Below are 17,411 nucleotides of genomic sequence, written 5' to 3'. Positions count from 1 at the left end.
AAGAGTACATGGGTAACTTCTACATGATTAAAAGAATACATACATAACACCTGCATGACTACAGGAGTATTTTATGGGGATTTACATGACTACATAGAAAGTGACTGGGGTATTTTATAAGATCATAGGTACTTCTTAGGTGATCACAGAACTACTGAGGTAACACCTGAGTGAATAAATGAGCACTAAGAAAGTGCCTGGGTGATTTAATAATACCATGAGTACTGGCTAAGTGTTTACATCAGTACAAGGCTAGTGCCTCCATGATTGTAAAAGTACAAAGTTAGTGCCTGAAGTATTATGTAAGTGCATGAGCACTGACTGCATGAATCAAAGACTGCATGGGTAATATATTGGTGATTGCATGAGCGCATAGCTAGTGCCTGGGTGATTGCATGAGTGCAGGGATAATGCCTGGGTGATTCCATCTGTGCACATGTTCTGCCTGGATCATTGGCAGACTGAATGGGTAGTACTTAGATGTTTTTATAACTGCATGAGTGTTGGGCCTAGCCAAATATAAAACAGCAGACAGTAACATGAATCAACCATAAGTCTCTCTATATCGTTAAAAGCATGCATATATATATATATATATATATATATATATATATATATATATATATATATATATATATATATATTCAATGAAAAAACCATTGGTTTTAGGCCATATATAGTTAGGGATTTGCATTTACAAAACCTTATTTTACTCGCATAAAACCATTGAAATTCCATATATAGTTAGATGCGCTAACTATATATCGCGCACCCGCAATCCACTGCTGATGATGTCACATATTACATCATTCATGACATGGTCAGTGACATCACTGATGACATCACTGATGACAATTCAAATGACATCACTGATGACATCTCATTTGACATCACTGATCACATCACTGATGACATCAGTCATGTGATAATACAATGAACCTCTTCAGACTCTAATATAATCTTACATACACTCAGTATAAACAGACACTCACAGACTGTCACTCATCCATGGAGTTACTCACACACCTAGTCAGTCATGGAAAGAATCAATCACACCTCCATTTCCTCAACTATACAGTTATACACACCTTACTTATTCAAACATATTCTAACACATATTTACTCTCTTATACAATCCCTGATACAAGCTCACAGTGATCCATACAGCCACTCACACATTCACTGGCTCTTATCCACAGTTATTTATATATGTCAACTCTCAGATGTATTGTGTTTTACATACGTATTTACTTGCACATGTAGCACTGAGATATCCATTCACTCACCAAGACACCCATGCACAGTCAACCGCCCATATAGCTGTTTCCACATGCACTCTTGAACTCATACACCTAGTGAATCAACTGCTTACACATCTATGCACAGACTGACACACCTCCCAGCCACCCACACACATACTCAGTCTCCCATACAAATACTTGAGCAACCAATCAATAACCCATATAGTTATTCATATAGCTACTGATCAACACATGCTGTAGCTTACACAACAACAGACATACTGATGCACAAATTAAGACAGTTTGGTCACTAACCCATGCACTCAGTGAGACACATTTAATCACTCTTTCATACAGTCAGTCATGCACCTACTAAATTCTTCATCCAGACACTTATACATCCACTCATTCTTCAATATGTAAAACATATTTAAACTTTACAGAAACATAGTCACTGGATGTTGTCATCAGTGATGTCATCAGTGATGTCACTGACCATGTCATGAATGATGTAATATGTGACATCATCAGCAGTGGATTGCGGGTGCGCGATATATAGTTAGCGCATCTAACTATATATGGAATTTCAATGGTTTTATGCGAGTAAAATAAGGTTTTGTAAATGCAAATCCCTAACTATATATGGCCTAAAACCAATGGTTTTTTCATTGAATTTTCAAGGTTTTGTAAATGCAAATTCCTAACTATATATCGACTATAACCTATGGTTTTGCAGTGAATTTCAATGGTTTTTTAATAGCAAATATGAAAAGCTTTAAAATGTCAAGTACGTGATAGATAAAAACTTTTTCGTGTTTATGCACGCTGATGTGCTTTGAACGCTGCCCCCCTCCCCTCTTTTCTCTTAGTAGTACTCTCTCTTTGCAGATACTGAAGAGTAGTTAACGCAGGCCTTTACCCCCGTTGTAATCCGTCCTGCCTGCTTGTCTCTCCATTTGATTGATTATTATCCAAGCATTTACTGTTTTACAATTGATTCTCTTTGGTTCATTCTCTATTTACAAACAAGCACAAAGTCGCAATACTCTGTTTAGTCTTTGCAGATCGGGAAAAATCGTGTAAAAAAATAAAAGTAATCGAGCAAAATCAGTACGCCACTAATTGGATCTTTTTTTGACCTCGCTAAAATAGAAATATTATAAACAACCCTTCATGAGAAATACGAAAATAGTGAGATGAACTGAGCTCCACACCATGAGGGCTGCAAGACAGCTCGGCTCCATCACCCATCCCGCCCAAAATAACGACAAACCCTATGCAAATATTAAAAATATAGACAACACACCAGCAAAGAAACAGGGTAAAACATTTTATTAAATAACTATTTACATAACGTTGGTTTATAAGATGATGTCAGTAGTGGACCGATGTGTGAATAGGTCAGAAGCAGCACAAGGCGCCAAGATCCGGATGGCAAGTCCTGGATGTTGGGTGCCATAGTTCAGAGTTCTGAGTTTGAGCCTTTTTCAATGCCTGTGCTTTGTTGTTTCCCCTCCATCAAAAACAAAAAAAATATATAAAACTGTGCAAAAATACAAAAAAAACAAAAAATGTTTACAAAAGCAGTGCTTGTAAGACTGTCTGAAGCTTATTTCCACCTACTGCAGCTTCACTATTCTCAAAGTAAGTGAGGGTCGTTTGTGGACCTGACTGCATTTGAAAACAATGTTATATGGTACCTCCCTAAACCGCTTGACGGAGGCCCCCGAGGGACGGTGTGATGGCATGGACTCGGAGAAGACGCTTGGCTCCGACCCCCTCCCCAAGTCTTATAGCACTGGTGTAACCTGATATCGCCCCCGACATAGGCGGCCGGCTCCCGGGGTCCGGCGGAACTTTTTGCCTTTTGATGACTCTTCAATTCTGGACCTTGTCCCACAATCCGTTTGACCTGAAGACACGCTGTAGTGGGGCGCCCCTTTACCGTTTCAGTTGCCATTCCGCCCGCTTTTGCTACACTGTGCCTCTTCCGCCATTCAGCTGTTTACCGCCCGCTCTTGCTACTACAGCGTCTCGCTCACCATGTAGTTAAGTTGCTCCCGCTCTTGCGGTGCAGCGATAGGCGGCTGCCACAGGACTCTCAAAATGGCGGCCGGCTCTTCGGTTTTGGGCCTGGTCCACTAAAATGGCCCTGGGACACCTTGGAACTCGGACGCTTCCCTGATAGGGCTTGGGTCCCATTCTCGAAAGTGTCCCCTCAGCCGTGAAGATTCTACAAAAGTCTTGGGGGCCCCCGACTCCCGCAGGCTTCTGGTGGGGAGCGGCTGCCATGTCTGCTCGTGGAATGGCCACGACGGAGCTACGAGATGGTAGTGCTCTCATGCTGACGCCAGCTTTAGTCTGAAACATCCAGAAACACTGTAGACTACCAATTCGATCAGTTCCGGTAGCGCCCCAACATGACCCGGAAGAGAAGAACTTGCCCTCCCCTCTTTGACTGATGGTTCTTGTTGCCTGTCCCCTCTGTTGTCATTTAACAGAACTTTTTGGACTGCTGAAAGGGGTTGTGTTCCGAACGCTGGTTGGTGGAGACATTTTGACTATATTCTTGACCTACGTTGTCGCGTAATGCGTTATATGACACGCCGCGTTAGCGCACCCGGAAGTGATCCGGGGCGCGGCGCGCAGCGCGCAACGTAAGCATAACAGGTCATGTGACTTGTTAATAAAACTTTTCATTGGTTCATTTTACTTTTGTTATTTTAATGATGAAAAGCTTGGTCATATGACCTAAAAATTACGCTTTTTATTGTTTTCGAACATTATTTTTTTTTAAACATATAGGTTATAATATTCCAGGCTAATGTACTTTCCCGGAAAATTTATAACTGTCCTGCAAGTAAAATATATTCCTTTTTCGAGAAAAAGGGCGTTTCTTCGTCCCATGACGGAGCCGTTGAGCAAAAGAGGCTCGGCCTGCTGTCTTAGTCGCTGATACGCCTGAATATCAGATTCTTATCGATCACTTTATGTTGCAGGAGTGAAAAACACAACTGCCCTTGACCATTTATCTTTACTGCGTTCCTACATATTATACCTTTTATCCGTCATGTAATTGGACTACTTTATTTCACTTGCCTTTTACTGATTCGAAAACAGTGACTAAAAGTAAAAACTTTACCAATGTAAATACTACTACCATGTTTTGTTTTAAAAACCTTTATTGTGAAAATGTCAGTATACAAATACGGGCCTATAACCACGTGGGCCGGCCACGGAGCAAACTGGAATCGTATATGATGAGGAGACATTTACATTGTAGAGGAACGTAACAAGCGGGCCATTAGGTTGCAAGAACTAAGGTGTCTAACAGTTGCGGAATCGGTGGACGTACATTTTGTAATTAAAATACGACAGGGCCACTTACAAAAAAGTTATCTAGATATACATTTGCGTGCAAGTACCATGGGGGACGTTAATTCGAACTTTCAATAGTACAGTAATCAATAACACATCAGAACTTAATATCAATAGGGATGTCGAAATATTCAATCAATGCTCGTCCCCGCCCGCCATGAGCATCAAAACTGCATTCATATCTCATGATATCAAGGTTGTTCAACTAGTACACAACAATGAGTTACGAGTCCCATTTATACCGGCGCCATTTTGGGCGAGTCCGGGCAGGTCCAAGATATAGTCAAAATGTCTCCACCAACCATCGGCCAGACCAGAACCCCTTTCGGCCCTTTATGCTACAAGATGGTGTCTTCCATTCAGAAAATATTGTTGGCAGCATTTTGAAAGGAAACAGAAACAGCCGTTCTCCTAGTGAGTTTCACATTGTTACATTTAGGAAGAATGTTGAAGAGTAGTATGTGGAAAATCTGAAGCCATTTTTCTACAAACTCTCAATCAGACTTGGATGGAAAAAAAATCCTGAAGAATGTACAAACTGAAAACCAATTTTTGTCTGTATAGCATCAACAGCAACGCTTGAGTCAGCTTTGTGTCAAGCCGCCATTTTCATTCAATCAATAGCGTCCCCCTGCACACATTCAGGGACCTGGTCGTGTCTTCAGATGAAACGGATTGTAGGAAAAGAAGCAGAAAGGAAAAGGAAAAAAGTTCCGCCGGACCTCGGGAGCCGGCCGCCTATGTCATGTGCGACCTTTGGCCACACCAGGGCAATAGTGAAGCTGCAGCAGGTGCAAATAAGCTTCAGACAGTCTTACAAGCACTGCTCAGAACTCTCAACTATGGCACTCAACATCCAGGACTTGCCATTCGGATCTTGGCGCCTTGTGCTGGTTCCGACCTATTCACACATCGGTCCACTACTGACATCACCTCATAAGCCAACGGGGCACCCCACGCCGACTTTCGGCGCAGCATTGTAGGATGGCCACACCAGTGCGGCAACTTGCTGGACACCACCTCGGTGCCATCCGGATCTCGGCGCGTTCGAGTCACTGTACCGCAAAACTGACCGGATCTCAGCTGGACACGCCGTCTTTCGGCGCAGCATTGTAGGATGGCCACACCAGTGCGGCAACTTGCTGGACACCACCTCGGTGCCATCCGGATCTCGGCGCGTTCGAGTCACTGTACCGCAAGAGTGACCGCAACTCAGCTGGACACGCCGTCTTTCGGCGCAGCATTGTAGGATGGCCACACCAGTGCGGCAATTTGCTGGACACCACCTCGGTGCCATCCGGATCTCGACGCGTTGTGCTGCCTTCGGCCTATTCGCACATCGGTCCGCTACTGACGCCGCCTCACGTGCCAATGGATTTTCTACGCTTTTTGTAGCCCTATGCCGCATAACAGGTCATGTGACTTGTTTATAAAACTTTTCATTGGTTCATTTTACTTTTGGTTTCCTAAAGATGGAAGGCTTGGTCATATGACCTAAAAATAACACTTTTCATTGGTTTAGAACATTTTTTTTTCCCAAACGATGAAAGCCCCACCTTGTTTCTGGATCATTCAGACTGAAGCTGGCGTCAGCATGAGAGCACCACCATCTCGTGGCTCCGTCGTGGTCATTCCGCGAGCAATTATGGCAGCCGCTCCCCACCAGAAGCCTGCGGGAGTCGGGGGCCCCCAAGACTTTTGTAGAATCTTCACGGCTGAGGGGACGCTTTTCGAGAATGGAGCCCAAGCCCTAGCAGGCAAGCGTCCGAGTTCCAAGGTGTCCCAGGGCCATATCAGTGGACCAGGCCCAAAACCGAAGAGCCGTCCGCCATTTTAAGAGTCATGTGGCAGCCGCCTATCGCTGCACTGCAAGAGTGGGAGCAACTCAACAACATGGTGAGCGAGACGCTGTAGCCGCAAGAGCGGGCGCAACTCAGCTGGATGGCCGCCACCTGGGGAGGCCCGTTCACGCCGCCTCCCCCACGCCCCCCCCCCCGGGCCGCCCCACGCCAATTTTCGGAGCAGCATTGTAGGATACCAAAACCAGTGCGGCAGTTTACTGGACATCACCTGGGTGCCATCAACATCTCAGCGCGTTCTGCTGCCTTGGGACTATTCCCACAACAGACCGCTACTGACGAGGCCTCCCCCCGGACCACCCGGGACGCCCCACGCCAATTTTCGGAGCAGCATTGTAGGATCCCAAAACCAGTGCGGCACCCAGGCGACATCACCTGGGTGCCGTCCGGAACTCTGCACGTTGTGCTGCCTTGGGACTATTCGCACAAAAAACAGCTTCTGACCATTGTTGCTTTTTTGGGTGAAAAATGTTTAAATGTTTTTACAGTTTTTGTTCCGTTCATTATATTTAAAAGTTAATAAAGTTTTATAATCTTACTTTGTTGGAGTGTTATATATTTTTTTTTAAACTGGTGAATGGGGCCTTGAATCGGGTTATTGTCATGTGTGTGCTTTGGAAGTGTGCTGCTGCAGGATCGGACATTTCAAACTCAAATGTACGTTCTTTTTCTTACCTTTCCGAAGCATGGAGCGCAATAGCAGGCAGAGAAAGGGTGATGCACGTGTTGAACACTACCTGACCTGGCAAGTTGCTGGCAGTGCCCCCCCGCCCGCTCCTGAAAGAGGGCACACACACACCGCCGCCCCGAGTACTTCACAAATCTTTAAAAGACCATGCGCTTGTTCATGAGGCTTAAATGGTTTATCACCTCTTCTAGAACCCCTGCATCGACCCTCTGACGTTTCCTGGAAAAATTACCACGTAACACAATACCAAGCCCTGTCAGCTGAAACCCCCGAGGAATCGTGGGGCATATTATCAAGGGGGTTTATCTCCGCTTTTTTGGCTTTAAAAGCCATGAAAGCGGAGATAAAATTATCTCCCTATTACCAAGCTGTCGCTAACACCAGTTAGTGACAGCTAAAAGGAGATAGCGACCATCTTGGGCCCCGCTTTGCATGTCAGTGATACTTATCACTAATGACATGCAAAGTGGGCGTGCCAAGATGTTAGCGACTGGAAACAGTCCCTAACATCGCTATCTCCTATTACCAACTTTTGGAGATATTTGCGCTAAGCGCGAATATCTCCAAAAGCTAACACCTGCCCTGAGCAGTTCTTAGCCATGTTATCCAATGGGAGGTGGATAACATGGCTAAGAGCATTTGCTCGATAATACATGAATATCGCTGACTTTTCTGCGATAATAGCAAGGTTTATCTGCGATAAAAATCGCCGATGTGCGGCGATAATTTTTGTCTCTAAACAAGTTAGAGACAAAAATTATCGCTAGTTGTTCGTAATATGCCCCCGGGTTTTTGCTTGCAGAAATCGGGAGGCGGGAGACTAGCACTGAAATCAGTAGTCTCACGCCTGAATCGGGAGGGTTGGCATGTCTGGATTCTCTACAGCTGGGGCCATAAACTACATCCGCAGGGGTAGGTGATAGCCTGGGACCAGCCTGGCATCTAAAATGGCTGCCGTGCACGACAAAATTGTGGCATTGGAAAAAAGGCAAGATGGCGCAGACAATGTTTATCAATAAGGATTCATTTATAACAAAATATTTTATCGCAGTGACAAATTGGCGGTCAACACTTCCTGATTTCCATCGAATCGAACGTTAACAGACGTCAGGCAGCAAAAAAAAAAAAAGCTCACGCACAGCCGCTGGAAGAGATGTATCAACATATATGAGCCTCCTCAGCCACCCTCAGGAAACATAGGGGATTAGGATACGTCTCCCGCTCCCCCTTATACCTAGTAATTTAATTAAAACGAAGCACAAAATGGCGAATTCCCGTTTCGCTACCAGTTTGCGGCCCAGTTCGCGGCCCGTGAAGCGCTTCTACCGTGAAAAATCATTTTTTTTTATTTTCCCCACGGGACCCTTTAATAACCCCAACAACATTCCTAGGAGGTCAAGAGGGGTATACCTTGCCCCCTTTCATTAAATTCCCCCTTCATTTTTCACCTCTTCTTCTCTCTCGATCCTACCGAGAGATAAGATGGCGGCCGCTCCGGACTGTCACGCAGCAAAAAAAAAAAAGCTCACGCACAGCCGCTGGAAGAGATGTATCAACATATATGAGCCTCCTCAGCCACGGAGCCACCCTCAGGAAACATAGGGGATTAGGATACGTCTCCCGCACCCCCTTATACCTAGTAATTTAATTAACGAAGCACAAAATGGCGAATTCCCGTTTCGCTACCAGTTTGCGGCCCAGTTCGCGGCCCGTGAAGCGCTTCTACCGTGAAAAATCATTTTTTTTTTATTTTCCCCACGGGACCCTTTAATAACCCCAACAACATTCCTAGGGGGTCAAGAGGGGTATACCTTGCCCCCTTTCATTAAATTCCCCCTTCGTTTTTCACCTCTTCTTCTCTCTCGATCCTACCGAGAGATAAGATGGCGGCCGCTCCGGACTGTTTAGAATGTTGACAGACACCGGAGAGCCAATCAGCTTTCTGCACGCAAAGTTCCGTTTCGCGAAAAGTAAGCGAACCGGAGTGCAGCCTGGAGCGTTGTTACAGATATATATCTTGTTTTGAACGTTAATTTCTCAAAAACTACTGGAGCACATATATTGAGACCTAGCAAAGGCACATCGGGCTAACAGTCCCTACAATTTTGCCAAGTTTTGTGCAAATCCATTCAGCCGTTCGAGCTAAAAGTGAGTCCGACCGCCCTATGGAAATTAACATGGGAAAAACGCGTTTTGGGACCCCCCTTTTTTCTCGGCCCCCCCTTGATGAAACCCCCCCAAATTTTCAAGGGCTGCTCAGAATCAAAATGTGCCATTTTCCTGAAAATTTCAGCCGATTCCGTCCACAAACGCCAAAGTTATTAGACATAGAATTTTCAAAAGTTCCATAGACAAATAATCCTAACTATATATACCTACTGGCGAACGCCAGTAGGTAATATATATATATATATATATATATATATATATATATATATATATATATATATATATATATATATATATATATATATATATATAGATATATAGATATATATATCTACCTTTTAAAATCTTCATCATATCTAAATGAAATGTATATATACAAAATTTCTAAAATATAGTGAAACCTAGAAACTGAGGCATGTAATAGATCTGCCAGAGTGATTGCAAACCTCCATGGGTAGAGCTTGGGTGAGTGTATGACTCCAAAGGTACTCACTGGGTAAATATAGGAGAAGATGGAGAGTGACTGACTAATTACATGAGTGCACAGATAAAGGTTTAGTGCATGGATAAGTGTATAAACAGCCATGTGCCACCAACTTTAAACCACCGTCAACATTCTGCCCTATAATGCCAAAGGACAACATTGATGCATTTGGGGACATGGTGGTGGAAGAACTGAAGAAGCTACAAAATAACACCACACGCAAGAAGAGACGTATGAGATATATGGAGAAGGAATACAGCAAACTTATCAAGAAATTAAGGAGTGACTCCAATCTCATAATTAATAAAGCGGACAAAGGAGGTAACACTGTCATCTGGCCTCGAGACCAATACACGGCGGAAGCGGAACGTCATTTAAGCAACACATCCTGTTACAGAAAGGGCAACTTTATAGACATTTTGCGCCTCAAGGACAAAGTACATAAAGATTTAAATGAATGGAGGCGTGAAGGTCTTTTAAGTAAACAGGAGCATGCCTTTTTGAAAAACGAGTTCCCTATAACCCCTTTCTTTTATCTGATACCGAAGATACATAAACAAGTAATTCCAGTGCCTGGCCGTCCTATTATCTCGGCCCAAGGCAGCCTGTTAGAATCAGTGTCTCGGTATGTAGATCATTTTCTCCATGAATTTGTGGAAGCATTACCTTCTTATATCAAGGACACGGGACATTTCTTGTCCAAAATCAATGATGTATTATGGGACAATGAATCGGTATTAATAGCGTTAGATATAGACTCGCTCTATACCAGCATAGCACACCAGGATGGGCTGAATGCGGTAAAATATTTTCTAAGTTAACGTGACATTGCCTTTACCCAACATAGTAACATGCTGCTGAAAATGTTAGAACTCTGTTTAAATAACAATTACTTTTTGTATAACAAGGAAGTATGTCAGCAGCTAAGAGGAGTGGCCATGGGGGCATGTTTTTCCCCCACTTATGCATGCCTTCATGTAGGGTGGTGGGAGGAACATGTCCTCAGGGGTTCTCTGGAGGCCAAATTTCAAAACAGAATTTCGCATTTTTGGCGCTTTATTGATGATGTTTGTCTGGTGTGGAGGGGATCTGTGGATTCTGCAATTGAATTTGTTAGAGAGATTAATAAGAACCAGCTCAACTTGAAATTTACATCTCAAATAAGTAAAGAAAAAATTCAATTTCTGGACGTTGAAATCTATGTCCAGAATGAGGGACTCCAGACCAGACTTTATAGAAAGCCTACAGCGGGCAACTCTATTTTGCACGCTGGTAGTGCGCACCCAGGTCACCTCGTGAAAAGCATCCCATATGGGGAATTCTTGTGTATTCGCAGGATTTGTAGCTCTGAGGAGGACCTGAAAAAGTGCCAGACAGAAGCATTCCAGAGATTCTTGGCCAGAGGTTATGACTCCATGGCCCTGAGGGAGGCATTGTTTAAGGCCAATGAACTCAACCGAGCAGACTATCTAAAAACAACCACAGCTGTCAGAACCAGACAGGGAGGTTCATCTGAGGTCCCTGATAGATTGGGATTGATCACCACCTTCAATAGTGAGGAGAAAAAATTGAGAGGCATTCTCAGAAAGCATTGGCCACTATTAAAAACTGACATCACGATAGCACCCTTGTTACCTGAAGAGCCAACTTTAACTTTCAGGAGGGCACCCTCGATGCGGGATGCCTTAGTAAGATCGAGCCCAGAGGTTATCCCCAAAAAGGAGGGTCTATTTGATAAGTCAGGTTTCTATCGGTGTATATCATGTAGGGCCTGCAAGTTTGGAGTTTCCACTAAGGAATACAAAACTGCTTTTGATGCTTCCCCTATTTCCATTAAGGGGCATTATACATGCCGGTCTGAGTTTGTAGTTTATGTGCTCCAATGTACTTGTGGGCTCAGGTACGTTGGGAGCACTAAACTACAGGCCTTCAATAGAATACTCCAGCATCTCAGGGCCATAGTAAACGCAGATGAAAAATACCCTGTGGCTCGTCACTTTGGCCTAGTACATCAGAAAAATGTAAGTCACCTGAGCTATTACATAATTGATGGAGTCCCTAAGAGCATCAGAGGGGGCAACAGGGAAAAATCCCTCAGACAATTGGAAAGCAAGTACATTTTACTATTGGACACGAGGATCCCAAATGGCCTCAATACGGGGGAGGACCTTCATTGCTTTTTATAATATCACGGCATAAGAAACAGCTATGCTGATAATATTTGGCGTAATATTTAGTCCCTCCGTATGTCCATTTACAAGCGGCTTCTAATTCTGGGAAGGCTATCTGAGTTATATTGTACTTGTAAGAAATGTGGGCAGTCCATGATGCACCATCGAACCTGCACAAAAGATTAGAATTCCATCTTTGTACTGCATTGGTGTCTGAGGTTGTCATCCCCTATTGCTAAATTAGTTCCTCTCGCTTTTGTGTATATATCTTCCATCAAGCACATCATTGATTATAATTTGGACACATTTGATCGATTCCATCTTAAATTCTGTGTGTACCAGCTGAAAAGTAATGTCCAAACTGTTATGTTGTGATACCCTTAAGGCACTATGTCTTAATGTTTTCTCTAATGATTGAGATTGTTTATATACTACGGTATTTATTTGTATGGGGTATCCATTTTGCAAAGTACTTCAGTCACGTTTAGTTTAGTGTTGGGGATCAGGGTGAGTAGTTGTATTAACTCTTGCACATGTAAACCTCCTAATTGGCATAACATGGTAAAGCATGAGTATCTCCCAATTTTTATAATTTTGACCAGTGTGTTAAAAAAATTGTTTTTTGATAAACTAGTCACATATCAATCACAAATTTTGATCTTTTTTCTGAATCTCAGGTTAGTTCAGATTACACCTTGATTTATTGGTTTTTCTTTCCCCCCCCCTTTTTTTGCACACTAGGTGGTCACGTTAGGGGTTTTATACACCAATCGACTCGGGTTTGTGAGCGGGTAAAATTTATATTGAATAAAAAATATAATTGCGCATCATCATCTGATCTTGCAAACACACGAAACGTAGAACGGTTTAGGGTTTGTAAATATCTGAAACAGCAATCTCGATGGATTCACATGTACATAATGTATAGTAATAATGACATAATGTTGTTTTGAAATGATCGATTGTACATACATTGTACATATGAACATAGTAATTAGTTTATAGATTGTAAATAATCAGGCATGTTTATATCCATTTCTTTGTCTGTTTTCTACTCCAGGATGATGTGCATTAAGTGATTTTTTCAGTTTCTATCATTTCTCCCGCCCCTCTTGTTGATTGGTAACCCTTTATATACATTTTCATTGGTTTTGTTCGTCATGTGATCAAGGTCACCGTGGAGTGACCGAAACGCGTCATGCTGGCGAAATCGTGTGAATAAACTCTGTTAATATTTCACCCTTGCGCTGTGGAGTGGTCTGTACCTGTGGTATCCGGTGTGGCAGATTGGATCTTGGTCCTGGTTTGAGGCAGCGGAACAGGACTGTGAATTGCATATATATATATATATAGATATATATAGATATATATATCTACCTTTTAAAATCTTCATCATATCTAAATGAAATGTATATATACAAAATTTCTAAAATATAGTGAAACCTAGAAACTGAGGCATGTAATAGATCTGCCAGAGTGATTGCAAACCTCCATGGGTAGAGCTTGGGTGAGTGTATGACTCCAAAGGTACTCACTGGGTAAATATAGGAGAAGATGGAGAGTGACTGACTAATTACATGAGTGCACAGATAAAGGTTTAGTGCATGGATAAGTGTATAAATAGCGCCTGAAGGCTTACATGACTTGCTAAAAAGTACCTAGGTGAATAAATGAGTGTAACAGTAGAGCCTGGGTGATTATATGACTGCAGCAGTAGTGCCTAGATTTTTCCATGAGTGCAGAGGTAGAAAGTACATGATTTCTATAACTGCAGAGGTAGTACATAACTAGTGCCTGGCTGATTACATGACTGCAGGTGTAATATCTGGGGGAATATTGGAGTACATGGGAAGTGTGTTGTTGGGTTCATAAATCCATGAGTACTGCCTGGCTGATTATAGAAGTACTAACGTACTGCCTGACTGATTACAGGAGTGCAAAGGTAGTGCTTCAGTGATTTTATAAATGCATGAGTATTGCCTGAGTAATTACATAAGTACAAAACTACTGCCTCTATGATTGAAAGAGTGCAAGGATACTGCATGGGTGATTGAAGCACTGTATAGCGAATGCATTGCTGAATGCATGAGTACAGAGGTAACGTCTGGGAGATTAAAGCAGTGCATATGTAATGCCGAGGTGAATGCATGACAACAGGGGTAATATCTGGGGATTTACATGACTACATAGGAAGTAACTGGGTGATTTTATAACATAACATAACAACATAACAGGTGTATTTGTAAAGCATACAATTACCCAAAGGTGTCCTGGTGCTGAATAACAGACGTTTATTGTTACCTAACTCAATGGTACTCATGGCTACTTCTTCAATGATTGTACAGGTAGAGCCTGGGTGAATCCATGAGAGTATAGCTAGTGCCTGGATGTTTGCATGAGTGCAGAGGTAATGCATGGGTGATTGTATCAGTTCATATGCACTGCCTGGATCATTAGAAGTCTGAATGGGTAGTACTTGGGTCTAACCAAGTACAAAGCATCAGATATTTACATGACTGAACCATAAGTCTCTCCATATTCTTAAAAGCATGCAAACATACGTCTCTACCTTTTAAAATCATCATCATATCTGAAAGAGATATGTATACAATATTTCTGGAATATAGTCGAACCTACAACTGAAACATGTAATAGATCTGCCTGAGTGATTGTAGAACTTGATGAGAAGTGTTTGGGTGATTGAATGAGTTGAAGGGTAGTCACTGGATAATTCTAGGAGAGGATGGATAGTGACTGGCTAAGTGCATGACTGCATAAATAATCGTTGAGTATATGGAAAAGTGTATCAATAGCACCTAAACATATAGATGACTCATTTAGTAGTACCTGGGTTAATACATGAGTGCATAGGTACAGCCTGCATGATTGCAAGACTGAAGGGATAGTACATAAGTAGTGCCTGCGTGATTGCATGACTGCAGGGGTAATATTTGGGGGATTACTAGAATACATAGTAAGTGAGTGGGTGATTGTATTATAAGTCCACGAGTACTGTCTGGTTGATTACAGAAGTACTAAGGTACTGCCTGAGTGGTTACAGGAGTTATAAAGTTGTGCCTAGATGATTTTATAAGTGCATGAGTACTGGCTGAGTGATTAAATCAATACAACATTACTGCCTCCATGATTGAAAGAGTGCAGGGATAGTGCCTGGGTGATTGTAGCACTGTATAGCTAATGTTTTGATGTTTGCATGAGTACAGAGGTAACGTCTAGAGGATTAAAAGACTACATACATAACACCAATGTGATTGCATGACTACAAGAGTGATATCTGGGGATTTACATGACTACATAGAAAGTAACAGGCTGATTTCATAAGAGCATGGGTACTTCTTTGGTGATCGTTGGACTACTGAAGTAATGCCTGAATGAATAAATGAGTGCAACCACAGTCCCTGAGTGATTGCATAACAGCATGACCACTGCCTGAGTGATTACAAATGTACAAATGCAGTGCCACAATGATAGAAGGAATGCAACATTAGTGCCTGAGTGATTACATAAGTGCATCAGTACTGTCTACATGATTCAAAGAGTGATACCTGAGTGATTACAGCGCAGCATATATATGCCCACATGCATCAAACTCCCGTTTTGCGTTTCCAAATCTGCGATTTTTACCGAATCGCAAATAAGGATTCGCAAAACGGGATGCATCATAGAAAGAGCTTAATATTTCCGATTCGGTAAAAATCGCAATTTTTACCGAATCGCAAATATTATGCGAATTCAAAATTGCGAATTCGCTATTCCCATTGATTCCTATGGGCCAAAAGGCCCATAGGAATCAATGGAAATTGCGAATTCGCAATTTTGAATTCGCAAATGTTGATGCATTCCATGGGTGCAGGGGGGGGGTCCAAAGGACCCCCCCCGCACCCCTGAAAATGTATTTTTAAATGGATGTTTCACACACACATGTCCTAAGGACATGTGTGTCTGTAACATGACATTGTTTAAAATGCAAATTAGAACATTTTAAACATTTTTCGCAAATTACCACGAGGTTCAACCTCGTGGTAATTTGCACTTGCAATCTTTGAATTCGCAATTTGATTTCAGAATGATGCATTGCATTTAAGGAATCGCAAATTTGCGATTCCTTAAATGCAATCGCATTCTGGAAAGTCGCAAAATTAGCGACAAAAAATAATGATGCATCTGAAAAATCATTTTTGGAATCGCAATCGGCCGATTTTAAAGAATCGCACTGTTTGCGACTCCAAAAATGCTTGATGCATGTGGGCACAAGTGACTGTATCATCGAAAGAGTGCATGGGTTGTACTTGGGTGTTTTTTTTATAACTTCATGAGTGTTGGGCCTAGCTAAATATAAAGCAGCAGACTATTACATTACTCAACCATAAGTCTCTCCATGTTATTAAAAGCATACATACAAATGTCTCTACCTTTTTAAATCATCATCAGATCTAAGACAAATATGTATACAATATTTCTGGATTATAGTGAAATCTAGAAACTGAGATATGTAATTGATCTACTTGAGTGAATGCATAACTCCATGCATAGTGCGTGGGTGATTGTATGATTCCAAAGGTAGTCACTGGGTAATTGCAGGACAACATAGATAGTGACTGGCTAATTGCATGAGTGCACACATAAACATTGAGTGCATGTATAAGTGTATGAATAGCACCTAAACATATAGATGACTCAATGAGTAGTACATGGGTTATTACATGAGTGCATAGGTACAGATTACATGATTAAACAACTGCTGGGGTAGTACATAACTAGTGCCTGGATGATTGCATTTCTGCGGAGGTAATATCTGGGGGTTTACAGGAGTACATAGGAAGTGAGAGGGTGATTTTATAAGTCCATGAGTACTGCCTGGTTGATTATACCAGTACTAACGTGGTACCTGAGTGATTACAGAAGTGCAAAGGAAGTGCCTAGGTGACTTTATAAGTGCCTGATTACTGGTTGAGTGATTACATAAGTACAAGAGTTGTGTGTGTGTGATTGAAAGAGTGCAAAGATAATGCCAGGGTGATTGAAGCACTGTATAGCTAATGCATTGGTGATTGCATGAGTACAGAGGTAACGTCTCGGGGATTAAAGTAGTACAGAGGTAATGCGGGATGATTGCAAAACTACAGGGGTAATATCTGGATATTTACATGACTACATAGAAAGTCACAGGGTGATTTTATAAGTGCATGGGTACTTCTTGGGTGATTTGCCAGAGCAATTGAACCAGTGTATAGCTAATGCATTGGTGATTTCATGACTTCAAACGTAATATTTGAGGGACTACAGGAGTACATAGAAAGAGCCTACGTAATTTTATAAGACCATCAGTACTGGATCAGTTTTTGCAGTAATACAGGGATAGTGCCTAGGTGAATGAAAGAGCCTAAAGGTAATGCCTAT

The sequence above is a fragment of the Lissotriton vulgaris genome, chromosome 12 (assembly GCF_964263255.1).
Source record: "Lissotriton vulgaris chromosome 12, aLisVul1.2, whole genome shotgun sequence".
In the NCBI taxonomy this organism is placed as follows: domain Eukaryota; kingdom Metazoa; phylum Chordata; class Amphibia; order Caudata; family Salamandridae; genus Lissotriton; species Lissotriton vulgaris.
Note: the sequence above shows the minus strand (reverse complement) of the source record.